General features: G+C 44.8%; 1 long non-coding RNA gene across 1 annotated transcript; it reads left to right on the top strand.

Annotated features, from left to right (window-relative positions):
- Positions 1-690: 690 nt before the first annotated feature.
- Positions 691-3,608, top strand: LOC135966123 (uncharacterized). Its single transcript, XR_010579227.1, has 3 exons — positions 691-776; positions 2,287-2,379; positions 3,333-3,608. It is a non-coding gene; the product is annotated as an uncharacterized lncRNA (long non-coding RNA).
- Positions 3,609-13,049: the final 9,441 nt, after the last annotated feature.

Below are 13,049 nucleotides of genomic sequence, written 5' to 3'. Positions count from 1 at the left end.
GATCTTGGCTCACTGTAGCCTCCGCCTCCTGTGTTCGAGATTCTCCTGCCTCAGTCTCCCGAGTAGCTGGGGTTACAGCTGTGGATCACCACGCCCAGCTAATTTTTATATTTTTAGTAGAGACAGGGTTTCACTGTGTTGGCCAGGCTGGTCTCAAACTCGTGACCTCAAGTGATCTGCCCGCCTTGGCCTCCCAAAGTGCTGGGATTACAGGTGTGAGTCACTGCTCCCAGCCAGCTGTGGCTAAGTCCTTCTTGACTATAGCTCCTGCTGGCTCCCTCCCTGGTTCTACCTGTCACCAAGTTCTGGTAGGCCCACTCCTCTCTGCATATTTAAGCCTAGGGGTGGTAACAGTTCCCAACTATTGCTAGTCTCTTGGTGCCTCAACATCTCTCATTGGTTCTTCCAACCTTGCCTGCTCCTCTGTGAGTAGCACACTCATTAAATTTTCTCTAAACTCCCATCTTTCTCTTTCCTCGTAGGGCCCTGAGTATGAGGAGATGGGATAGAGAGTGGGTGGCAGTTTGTAATATGTCCTTAAGGAGTTGGACTCTCACTGCTCAGCTAATCGAGTATTAATAAATTTGCCTGTGGGAGGAGCTTTAAGAAAATTGCAGTGATTGATTCTACTCTTTGTGATGTCATCAGAGGAGGGTGGAGATTTGTGGTTAGGGCAGTCCTCCACTTCCAGAGATCCAGGCTCCAGAAATAGAGAACTTTCAAGCTTCAGGATTTCAGAACTCAAATTCCATCTGGCTTAGTCTTCCTGGCTCACAGTAAGCTTTAGAGTGGTGAAGAATAGAAAGTCTATGGTGGCAAGATGATATGTAGCTCTCACACACAATAGCTCCCTCTTTTCCGCTATAGGGCACCTTTCAAATTTACAAGGCATTTTCTCATGAATTTGTACGTTTGAGCCTCATAACAATCCTCTGAGACAGATTAAGGCTACTTACTTCCATTTTACAGATGTGAAAATTAAAAATGAGAGAAGGGAAGGGACACATCTAAAAATCACATAACACCAACGGGTCTCAACCTCCAGCCATGGTGATCTTGAGTCTGGGGCTCTTTTGAACACACCTCACATTTATAGCTGGCTGATGAAATATCTGCTTCAGTAGCCGCAGGATCACTTGTCAACCCTAAGAAGGCTGTCCTTCCCTCAGACTCAAAAAATAAATAAATGAATAAAAACTAGCATTTGTTCATTGAAAATCTATTAAGTACAACACATTGGGCAAAGTACTTTGTATACACTTTATCCCTTTTAATCCTCAATAATGCTGTGAGGTAGTTATAATTATCCCATTTTAATGAAAAGGAAACTGAGGCTCAGAGAGGTGAAGTGATTTTCCCAAAGTCACAAAGATATAAGTGATAGACTCAGGATTTGAAATAAGTCCATCTTATGCCTCCTGTGCTCAACCATTGCACGAAACCTCCTCCTAAGAGGAAGCATTGTCATGATGGATGAAAGCCATGTCCTTCTCCTCTGCCAATGCCTGGAGCTATGTTTGCAAATGGAGTGAGCTGCACGTTGAAACCTAATTATTCTACAGGCAGCACCCATAACAAGGCAACCCCTCTCCTGGCAGCTTGTCTTCACTTCTTTGCTCCCACACAATATTGCCAGAGGCTCAGGGGCATGAGAGTCAAGTTTCCATGGATGGAATGAATGAAACCTCAGTCATCTGCAGCATTTCATATTTTTGGATGTGTTTGAACATCTATTGGGTCACTTCATCCTTGCAGTAAACCTGTTGAGCACATAGGACAAATATTTCCACACCCCATCTTTCTTTAGAGAAAATTAAGCGAAGAGACCTTATCCAAGGTCACACAGCTGGTATAGGTAAAGCCAGGATTTCAACCTACACAGATTGTGTTCCAAATCTTTGGTCACTCTACTACCCTGTGCTTGTCATCTTGAAATAAGAATCTGAGAGGTAACGTGACTTTCCCAAGGTCACACAGCAAGACATAGTTACCAGAATGAAACTCAACCAACATACCTGTGTAGCCTAGCCACTCCCACCGTTCCACATTGTCTCCTCTTTACCTCCTTCTCCATTCCTAGAAATTCTCCCCTCTTGGTGATTTCCCACTTCAAGTTCTCCCTCTAGAGGTAGTTCAAACTAGGAAATGTCTCTCACCCCATGACCTCCTTGAGAAAAAATACAGAAAGAGAAGGGGAGGGAAGCCATTGCAGGCAATGCTTGTGTGAGTTGGCGATGGCACTGTTTCTCAAACTCTTGGCAGCATCTGCCTGCTGTCTGCCTGCAGGAAGGAGGTGGAACAGCTGTGCACACATCTGCCAGAGGAACTCTTTAAAGAGCAGAGAGGATGCTATTTCCTACCAGCAGTAGCAGCAGCAGGGCAAGCGCTTGAGGCTCATTTTGGGTTCATTCTCTCTCTGACTAAGGTTCATGTCTTCAGAACAGCTGTTCACACGGAGTGGAGTAAGGCTGTCAAGCAAGGAGACCTCTGAAGCAATCTCAAAAGCCCCCTGGTCAAATTCATGTGAACTGACTATTCACAGAGGTTGCTTACAAACAGAATATAATAACTAAGACTCACTGTGTATGCCAGATGTATAACTTAGAACAGCTATCACATGTGTATGTGTATACTTACTATATATATATCTACTATATATACAATATAGATATCTACTATAGATTATATAATATATATACATATACGTGTGTGTGTGTGTATATATATATACACATATATGTCAATAAAACTCTACATCATGGCTACTATTATGATCATCCCCATGTTTCAGAGGGGAAAGCTGGGGCAGAGTCAGGCTAAATACCTTGCCAAAGGTTACACAGCTTCGTTTTGGTGGAGCCAGAATTAAAGCCCAGAAAGCCGAGTTCCAGATTCAGTGTCCTTTATCTCTGCACTATATTGACTTGAGTGATTCTAAAAATGTAGTGTGTATAAGAATTACACTGACACTGTTTAAAGTTCAGATTCTTGAGCTCCTGCCCTCTAAATTCAGGAGGGATGGGCTAGAGAGCTCAGGGATATGCATTTTAATAAGTTCCCTTGCTTGGCTCTTGTACATATGGTTGATAGACCACTCTTCGAGAAAGACTTACAAAGAAATGTGTTCATTCACATATTTCATAGGGTAAGAACTGTATGTCAGGACCCGGGATAGGCATAGGGGATATGAGGAAAAGTAATTATAATGCCAGCTGTAATTTCCTGAATGCTAATCATGTCCCAGGAACCTTGCTAAATGTCTTGCATTCATTAATGTTTAATTATCACCACAACCCCATAAGGCAGGTGATATTATGACCTCTTCATTACAGATAAGAAAACCGAAGTTCACAGAAGTAAAGTGACTTGTCCAAGACCTCACAGCTATCAAGTAGAGAAACTGGGATTTGGATGCAGGTCTGTCTGATTCCAGACACCGTGATCTTAACCATCGAGGCAGAGTTTCTACCTTTTAGGAATTTCCAAATAGAGGGGACAACCTCAGGACCTAAACAATGTGGCAACACAGTCAAAAACACAAAGAGCCAGGGAGTGATGCCCATACTGTGCTGTGAAGGTTAATATCACTTCCTGTCAAAGGACAACCTCAGGGAAGTGGTATTTATTAATATACAGGGTTTTTTAAAAAGAAGGGGTCAGCTCTGAACACAGTAGTGATTGCAATTGGGAAGAAGAGCAACCAGGAAGAGGATATATCACAAGCAAAAGCACTGGTGTGGGAAAGAACAGGGATTTAGCGGGAAATGTGAACGGTATCACTGCTTGGTGTGAAAACATAGGCAAACCCGAGTAGCTCACTTCCTCTCAAATATTTATTCAGAAGCCACCATCTCAGTGATGCCTCAGCTGACAATCTCATTTACAGATGCATCAAAATTTGCCCTCCTTGTTCCTCTTTTCTGCTCTACTTTTCTCCAAAGCACTTTTCTTTTCTTTTTTTTTTTCTTTGAGACAGAGTCTCGCTCTGTCGCCCAGGCTGGAGTGCAGTGGCGCAATCTCGGCTCACTGCAAGCTCCGCCTCCCGGGTTCACGCCATTCTCCTGCCTCAGCCTCCCGAGTAGCTGGGACTACAGGCGCCCGCCACCGCGCCCGGCTAATTTTTTGTATTTTTAGTAGAGACGGGGTTTCACAGTGTTAGCCAGGATGGTCTCGATCTCCTGACCTCGTGATCCTCCCGTCTCGGCCTCCCAAAGTGCTCGGATTACAGGCGTGAGCCACTGCGCTCGGCCAGCACTTTTCACCTCTAATGGACAATGTACCTTCCCTGCCCGCACCCCCCGCCCCACCCCTCAATTCTTAAAAATCTCCATTCACTAGAACATAAGCTTTAAGAAGGCAGGAATTTTTGTCAGCTTCGCTCATTGTTGAATTGCCAGGGTGTATCACAGGATCTGGAGTGTGTTGAGGGGTGATAGGTGCTCAATAAATATTTATCAAAATTTGAATGTAGAGCCAGGTATGGTGGCTAATGCCTGTAATCCCAGCACTTTGGGAGGCCAAGGCGGGCAGTTCAATTGAGGTCAGGAGTTTGAGACCAGCTTAGGCAACACGGCGAAACCTTGTCTCTACCAAAAAACACAAAAATTAGCAGGGTGTGGTGGTGCATGCCTGTGGTTCCAGCAACTGAGGAGGCTGAGGTGGGAGGATTGTTTGAACCTGGGAGGCAGAGGTTGCAGCGAGCCGAGATGGTACCATGCATTCCAGCCTGGGTGACAGAGTGAGACCTTGCTCCCACCCACCCCCAAAAATAATGTAGGAAGCAAGAAGGGGCATGAGAGAGAGAGAGAGAGAGGGGGAGGGAGGGGGAGGGAGAGAGAGAGAGAGAGAGAGAGAGAGAGAGAGAGAGAGAGAGAGAGAGAGAGAGAGAGAGAGATTGATTCAGCACCTTGGACAGAAATCCACTGCCTTTATTCCAGGCAGTTTTATCCCAGGCTGCCCAAGATTGCAATCTCATATAGGACCCTAAATTTCTTCCCTCATTCCTTCCCTCCTTCCCTTCTTCTTCTTCTTTTTTTTTTTTTTTTGAGACATACAATCTTGGCTCACTACAGCCTTAACATCCCGGGTTCAAGCGATCCTCCCACCTCAGCCTCCCGAGTTGCTGGGATTACAGGTGTGTACCACCACACCTGGCTAATTTTTGTAGTTTTAGCAGAGACAGGGTTTCGCCATGTTGGTCAGGCTGGTCTCGAGTTCCTGAGCTCAAGCGATCCACCCACCTCGGCCTCCCAAAGTGCTGAGATTACAAGCATGAGCCACTGTGCCCAATCCGTGTCTCCCTTCTTTCCTTCCTTCCCTCCTTTCTCCCTCACTTCCTCCTTCCTTCTTTCCTTCCCTCCCTACCCCATCCCTCCTTCCCTCTTTCCTGCCTTTCCTCCCTCCCTCCTTTTTCCATCCCTCTTTTCCTCCCTCCTTCCTTCTCTCCTTCCTTAATTTTTCTAGCTCTCCACTGATGAGTTTAATGTATATCCAGAATGACATACCACCACATCATATCCAGATGTAGCAGCCCACACAAGCCACCCCAGCTGCAGACGTCAGTAGATTCCAGGGTCCTGGCATTCTGACCACAAGTCTGGGGAGTGCAGATGGTGTTTTCTCATTAAGGCAAGCTTAGGAAGCTCAGCTCAGTCCACTGGAGTGATTCCTAAATCAATCCTCCACCAGAAGACAGCCTTCAGAACTCTTTTCTCCACCAAAACATCTTTGACAAATCCTCTTTTCCTCTATCTTCCTTTCTGATGAGTCCTCAGGGACGCTAACCAGTCTGTTTTGATCCATGTTTATCAGCTTGGGGCTGTCTTCCCTGCCACCATCATCTTCATACTCTCCCCCAAGTTAATTGGAGAAGACGGATGGATGATGGCGCCCCATGTAACTTAATTAAGATAAAAGCTTCCACTGATCTCCCTGCGAGAGAGACTAAAGATGTTGCCAGCAATAACTCCTGGGTGCGACGTGGTTGATTTGCGCAGCCCAGTGAAGGAGCCAAGGGTCTTAGTAGCTGCCTTTGGTGCCAAAGGATCTCAGTTACACAAGCCCCCATGGCCTGGACAGCTGTGAAAAATGGAGAAGACAAATCTCAAACTCATGCTTGTTGGAAACTCTTCATCTCTGTATTCGGAATCTGGTCACTTCTCACTAACTCCATGTGGTCCAATCCCCTATCATCTCTTACCTGGATTCTTGCAGTAGCCTCAGCATTGGTATTCCTGATTCTATCCTTGCCCTTCTATAGCCTATTCTCAATACAACAACTTTGTTGTATTATGTGTTCCTTTTGAAATATAACTCAAGTTAAGACACACCTCTTCTCAAAACCTTCCAGTGATTTTCCATATCACTCAGAGGAATAGCCAAAGTCTTTGCAACAGCCCTACCTGTTTAGCCCCAGCTACCTCTGTGATCATCTCTCTCACTACCCTCTTCTTGCTTACTCTGTTCTGATCATACTAATTTCCTTGCTGCTTCTTGGACACACAGCATGCTTTGGCCATCTGCTTTGCGCACTGACTGTTCCCTCTGACTGGATTGCTCTTCCCCCAGGTAGCAACATGGCTCATTCCCTCACCTCCTGACCACCTTATTTAAAATTGCAACACACACTGCCAATGACCCTTACCTTGATCATTTTTTTCTATAACATTTGTCATTTGCTATAGTGGCTAATTTGTCTATTTTCTGTCTCCCACCACCCTCAACAATATAAGTGCCCCAAACACAGAGATCTTGTCTGTTGCATTCTCTGGCACATCTCCAGCCCCTTGAATGGGACCAACATGTAGTAAACACTCAATAAACATTTGTTGAATAAGTGAATGAATCAGTAGGAATATAAAAATGTGTTTCGCTAAAGATGGTTGGAAGGAGCAAAGTAACTGTGGTACCAGAGTTTGGATATTTGACCCCCCCAAACCTCATATTAAAATTTGGTCCTCAGTGTTAGAAGTTGGCCTGGTGGGAGGTGTTTGAGTCATGGGGGCAGATCCCTCATGAATAGCTTGGTGCTGTCCTCCCAGTAATGAGTTCTCACTCTGTTAATTCCCTTGAGAGTTTCTCCAAAAGCTAGTTGTTACAAACAGCCTGGCACCTTCCCTTTCTCTCTTGCTTCCTCCATCATCATGTGATCTGCACATGCTGGCTCCCTTCCACCATGAATGGAAGCAGACTTAAGCCCTCACCAGAAGCAGACGCTGGTGCCATGCTTCTTGTACCGTCTGCAGAACTGTGAGCCAAATAAACCTCTTTTCTTCATAAATTACCCAGCCTCAGGTATTTATTTATAGCAACACAAACTGACTAAGATATGTGGAAAAGACATGAAAACCAACATAAGATAGTCCCTGGAGTGCAATCATCAACTTTTTGATGGCCTAAAGGTGTGCAACCTGATGTGTCAGAACTGGCATCCTGAGAGTATACCTGACTGAGGTCATATTAACTTCCTGGCTGTGTGACTGTGGGCAAGGCAAGTTACTTAACCATTCCGAACTTTGGTTTCCTCATATGTATTATGTGGATAATAACAGATACCTACTTCATGGGGTTGTTGTAAAAATTAAATTACTTAATACACCTAAGGAGTTTATAATAGCACCATAAGCATAGTAAGCAGTTACTCCATGACACCCCCATGTGCTGGCACAGGTCCTGAGCCACTGGCTGGAGGAGGGTAGAGTGCAGAAAGCTGGATCTTATAGTCGCTCAGTGCTTTCTGTTTCACTTTTGCCCCCCATCCCCAACCGTATCCTCTAAAGGCCAACATGAACCTTCAGCACTGAGGCCTCAAGCAGAGATGATGAGATGAAATTTTCCTTAAGTCAAGCTCTCACTTTATCCCCAAGAAGCCTTGTTTGGGTCCACGGTCTGACATATTCCTTGAACCAGACAGCTTTGACTTTTCATCACAGCTGCTGACTTTATTGGACCTTAGAATTAGGCCACTAGGCTAGATGCGGAGAGTTGGTAAAAAGAGGGACAGACACTCAGCTGACTTTATTTCTGTCTCATTCCTCCCCAAGGTCTCTGGCCTTAAATCTCCCTTGTCCTTAACCACAAAGCAGCAGTCCCCATGCATGTCAATGAAAGGAACACACTGTGGCCAAGAGAGTAACTGTGTGTTGATTAAGCTGCTAAGGTTTGGGATAATTTGTTTTGCAGCAATAGATAACTAATACATCTGGAATGGGGACCCAAAACCTGCATTTCCAACAGCTCCCTGGTGATACTCATGCCTCCATGTACTACACTTGGAGTAGCCAGAAGATTAGATGATTTTCTCAAGAAGACACAGCTAGTGGTAAGTGGTAGAACATGACTTCGAACTCAGATCAGTCAATCCATATATCCTTGGTGCTCGCTGTTCCAAGAGTGAAGTGTTGCACTGCAGGTCTCTACCTGAGGGCTTCCTCCCTGCTGGAAGTTCTGGGAGTTCATGCCTCCGTGGCACCACTTACCCCATAGTAGGAGGGAGTTGGAGGATAAATAGCCCAGCCTCTTTACCTCATAAGTGAGATAACTCTGAGAGACGTTCTACCACATTTCCCAGAAGTCTGCAAAGAGATTGAGCTTCAGTTGCCCATAGTGTTAGTTTATCCAATAATAACCCCGTGTTGACTTTTTTCCCTTTCCTTTGTAACTTCACTCACTCCCATGGGTACTTCTTGGCTTCACCTTCCAAATACACTACTGACACCCAGATCCTTATCTTGGGATAGTGTGTGCCAATCACTATGCAAAGAGCTCTAAGTATAGCATCTCATTTTATCTCTACAACATTTTATAGACCCTTGAGGCACAGAGAGGGTGAGCAACTTACCCAAGGTCACCCAGCTGGGAATTAGCAGGGAAAAATTAGAACACAAGCCCTTCTGACCTGAAACGTTAGGTTCTTCTACTTCTATTCACCCTCTACCCATTGCCATCTGCCTTCATCACAAAGCTACCCATATCCACAGTCAGGTCCTTTCACTCCCCATGTGAAATCTTCTATGCTCCAGGCCCCATCTCACTGTAATCCCTCACCCTGCAAGGGAGGAGGCCAGTAAATCAGTTCAACCATTCCCAAAACCTTCACTAAGTAACTAGGACCTTCTTAACACATGTCCCAAAAAAGTAATCCCAGAAATAGGGAATAGCATCAGGTTTTATGGCACATTACTGGAGAATCCAAACAGAACAGAATCCACTATGACAAGTGGATTATAAATCCATCCTTACATGTGACAATTGAACTTGACAAACAATAGGGTTTTTCCAGGGGGTGGGGGCGGGGAGTAGGAGTTTCACTTACCACTCTCTGCCCCAACTGATTCCCACAAATTTCATTTCGTTCATTTTTTATATATATTTATCTTTATTTTTATTTTTATTTTTTGAGACAGAGTCTTTCTCTGCTGGAGTGCAGCTGCATGATCTCGGCTCACTGCAACCTCTGCCTCTCAGGTTCAAGTGATTCCCGGGCCTCAGCCTCCCGAGTAGCTGGGATGACAGGTGCACACCACCACGCCCGGCTAATTTTTGTATTTTTAGTAGGCACGGGGTTTCACTATGTTGGCCAGGCTGGTTTTGAACTCCTGACCTCAGGTGATGTGCCCACCGCGGCCCCAAAAAGTGCTGGGATTATAGGCATAAGCCACCACACCCTGCCGATTTTATTTTATTTTATTTTATTTTTTATTTTTGAGAAAGAGTCTCGCTCTGTCACCCAGACTGGAGTGCAGTGGTGCCATCTCAGCTCACTTCAACTTCCACTTCCTGGGTTCAAGCAATTCTCATGCCTCAGGCTCCCAAGTAGCTGAGACCTCACGTGCATGCCACCACGCCCGGCTAGTTTTTTTGCATTTTTAGTAGAGACAGGGTTTTGCTATGTTGGCCAGGCTGGTCTCAAACTCCTGGCCTCAAGTGATCTGCCCACCTTGGCCTCCCAAAGTGCTGGGACTACAGGCATGAGCCACTGCACCCGGCCCATTCCCACAAATTTTAAATAAAATCTACCTAGTGTTTAGCTTAGAGTAGGCACGTTGTAAATAGTTCTTGAATAAATGAATCAATCGGTGAATGGATTAATGAGTCAGTGAATATAGATGTACCATCCAGCTAGGCACAGAGCCTCCAGCTAAGACCCTTCCCCTTCCGGGACATCCCCTGCCCATTGGACAGAGGAGCAACATGCTAAACCACATGCACTAAGAATCATAACCCTCTTCATGTGAACTGCTTCCCAAAATTTTCAAAATGATTCCCCATATGATGTCTCGTTAACCTCTCCCTGCCAACAGCCTTTGAGCAACTGAGTGTGGGAGGAATAACTTTGGCCTCTAAATCCAAGAGATGTTAATCTTCAGTCCTGGTTTTGCCACCATGTGTCATGAAGTTATGTGACTTTCAGATAGTCTCTTTCCTACTCTGAGGCCAGTTTCCTTGTCTATAGAAAGACAAGGGTTAAGCTAATCTAACATCAAAGATTCCCTTCTGATGCTAACATGTTCAGATTCAGATATCTATCCAGGTAAGAGGGGAGGGCAGAAGAGGGTCAAATTTTACACATTACAAATTTCCCAATGCTTCCTCAAATCTCACCTGTGAATCTCTTGGCACAGCTATTCCTACCAATAATAAATGCTGCTCTTTATTGTATGCTATCATGCTTGTGGGACTATGTGGGAAATTCTTCATATGTTATGTTATTTATTTCTCATAACAACCTGTGAGCCTGGGATTGATATATTATTTAGAACAGATATTTCTCTGCCCACAACAGGAAACATGACTGCGAATGTCTTAAGCAATAAACACATCCTGAACAAAGAAATAGAATGCCCCACTATTGGTTCAGCATCTCAGTGACATCATCAAAGATCCAGGTTCTTGTATCCTGCTCTTCCATCATCCTCAGAGTACTAATTGTAAATTCACAAGTGTGTTGCCTCATGGTTACAAGATGGCTACTATGGCTCCGGACATCACAACCTCACACAACAGCATTCAAAGCAGAAAGGAGGAAAGGGAGCAAAAGATCTCTTCTTGAGCACTGCTCTGTTTTTTATTGGAGAAAAATTATTCCAGAATCCTCTAAGCCAACTTCCCTTTTATCTCATTGGCCAAGACTTAGTCACATGGTTACCCTTGGCTACAAGAAAGGCTGGGAGTGTATCTGGCTTTTTCAACCTCTATAGTGAGAGATAGGCATGAGAGGAAGAAAAGTGGCATGGCTATAGAGTAGGGACCAACAATGTCTGCCACAGTATTTATCTCTATTTGAAATGAAGAAAACAGTCTTAAAGAAAATTGCCTGCCCTTATTCAAGGTCGCACAGGGAATAAGTGGCAGAATTATAAACATGGTTATGCCCAGGTTTTATATTAACTACTGTCAAATCCTGTCCAAGACAATGATTAGATTTTAAAAGTCGAATGGTGGACTGTTTTCTAAAGGATATTGAAAGAGAAGAAGGATTTCAAGTCAAGCTTGAGGATTCGGTGGTCAGAGAGATGGGAAGTGGATCTCTAGCAGGGAATAGGGCTCTGCTCTGACACCTGGGAGGATGTTGCAAAAAAGGCAGCATTGTTCTAAGCCGTTGGCACCCTCCCCCAACTACGAATTTGGCTTCCCAGGGATTTGACTTGTCCTTATCAGCATAAACAGCTGAGTCAGAAGAAGACTGTCCTAGGAAGAGTGGCAGAAACCCTGGGAATAGGCCTGGTCACTCCTGGGCCATGTGTCAAGGGGCCTTTAATAGCATAATCACTCTCTTCTACAGAGGCCAGTGGTGACATGCCTTTTAATGAAGGGTAATGGTATTTTGCATTTAAATATATTCAGCCATTGACTCATTACTGCAGTCTCCACTGGAAACACAAGCAAATGAGAGGGAAGGAAGAATTTGTCGGCTTCAGGAGAAACCAGACTAAAATGTAGACCACTGCCATGGAACCTCATGGCTACTGCATAAAGCGCAGGCAGCTCTCTGGCCCTCTTTGGAGAAGTGGATTCTAGAGCTCATTTCTATCATCACAGAAAGTCCTATAGGACAACCCTAAAATGGAATGAGGATGGAAGAGGTTTCCCCAAAGGAAAATCAAGATGCTGGGACCTGAAAAAGGGCAAATGGATATTGGTGAAGCAAAACAGATGCCCACTGTACATCATTTAATTTGAGAGTTGCAGACTTCGGAGGCTGATGAAAGCTATGGATCTTCTCTCCAAGGGAAAAAAATTTGCAAGCAATTTTATAAACACAGAATTCTGCTTAGAGTTTTGGAGGGGTCCCTGAAGCCAAACAATGAGCAATGACCCCAGTTCAGAATGTCTGACATTCTGGGAATTTTAGCAAGAGAGGGTGGCTGGAGGGAGTAACTTTTAACAGCTTTCAAGCCTGAGAGACATCTCCAGAGATTCCTTTCTTCGCCACCCCAATGCCCTTAGTCTGGGAACAAGAAGAATTTGTCTCTACCCCTAATTATCCGGTAAGACACAAATGATGCAAATATTATGCTAAATGAGGCCCCTTAAAATAGCAGAGAGCAAACCAGCAGCAAAAGATGCCTTGTCATTTGCAATTTGCAAACGAATTTGATGCCTTTCTTCATCCTCTCTCCGCCTCCCCACCCCTGTAGTTGATGTTAATCTGAACTCCTGAAGGAGTCACCTTCCCCCAGAAAGGTGTCCCTTGAGGGGAGGAGAGAAGGAAAATGGGGGGATGGAAATGCTTCTTGATTGCCTACATCTGATTAGTAATTACACGCCAAGAGCCGCTCTGGAGAGAAACACTGTCTCCCTCTGATGAGGAAGAAATTTGATAAGGCAGTTCTTCTAGGTGGAGGTTGGGGTAGGAAGGTGATGAGGAGGAGAGGAAGGTGGTAATGGAAATACAGCTGGGGGACCTGCTGCTAGTCGGGTTGGGGTAGAGGTAGGCAGATTATTGCATCCTTCACCAGCATTACCACTTCTCCATTTATCAGCATGAGTGACCTTGAGCTTTGTGGCTTAAACTCTGTGCCTCAGTTTCTTTATCTGTAAAATGGGAA

Source organism: Macaca fascicularis, chromosome 11 (genome assembly GCF_037993035.2).
Source record: "Macaca fascicularis isolate 582-1 chromosome 11, T2T-MFA8v1.1".
In the NCBI taxonomy this organism is placed as follows: Eukaryota; Metazoa; Chordata; class Mammalia; order Primates; family Cercopithecidae; genus Macaca; species Macaca fascicularis.
This window is presented reverse-complemented; position numbering and strand designations above follow the sequence as displayed.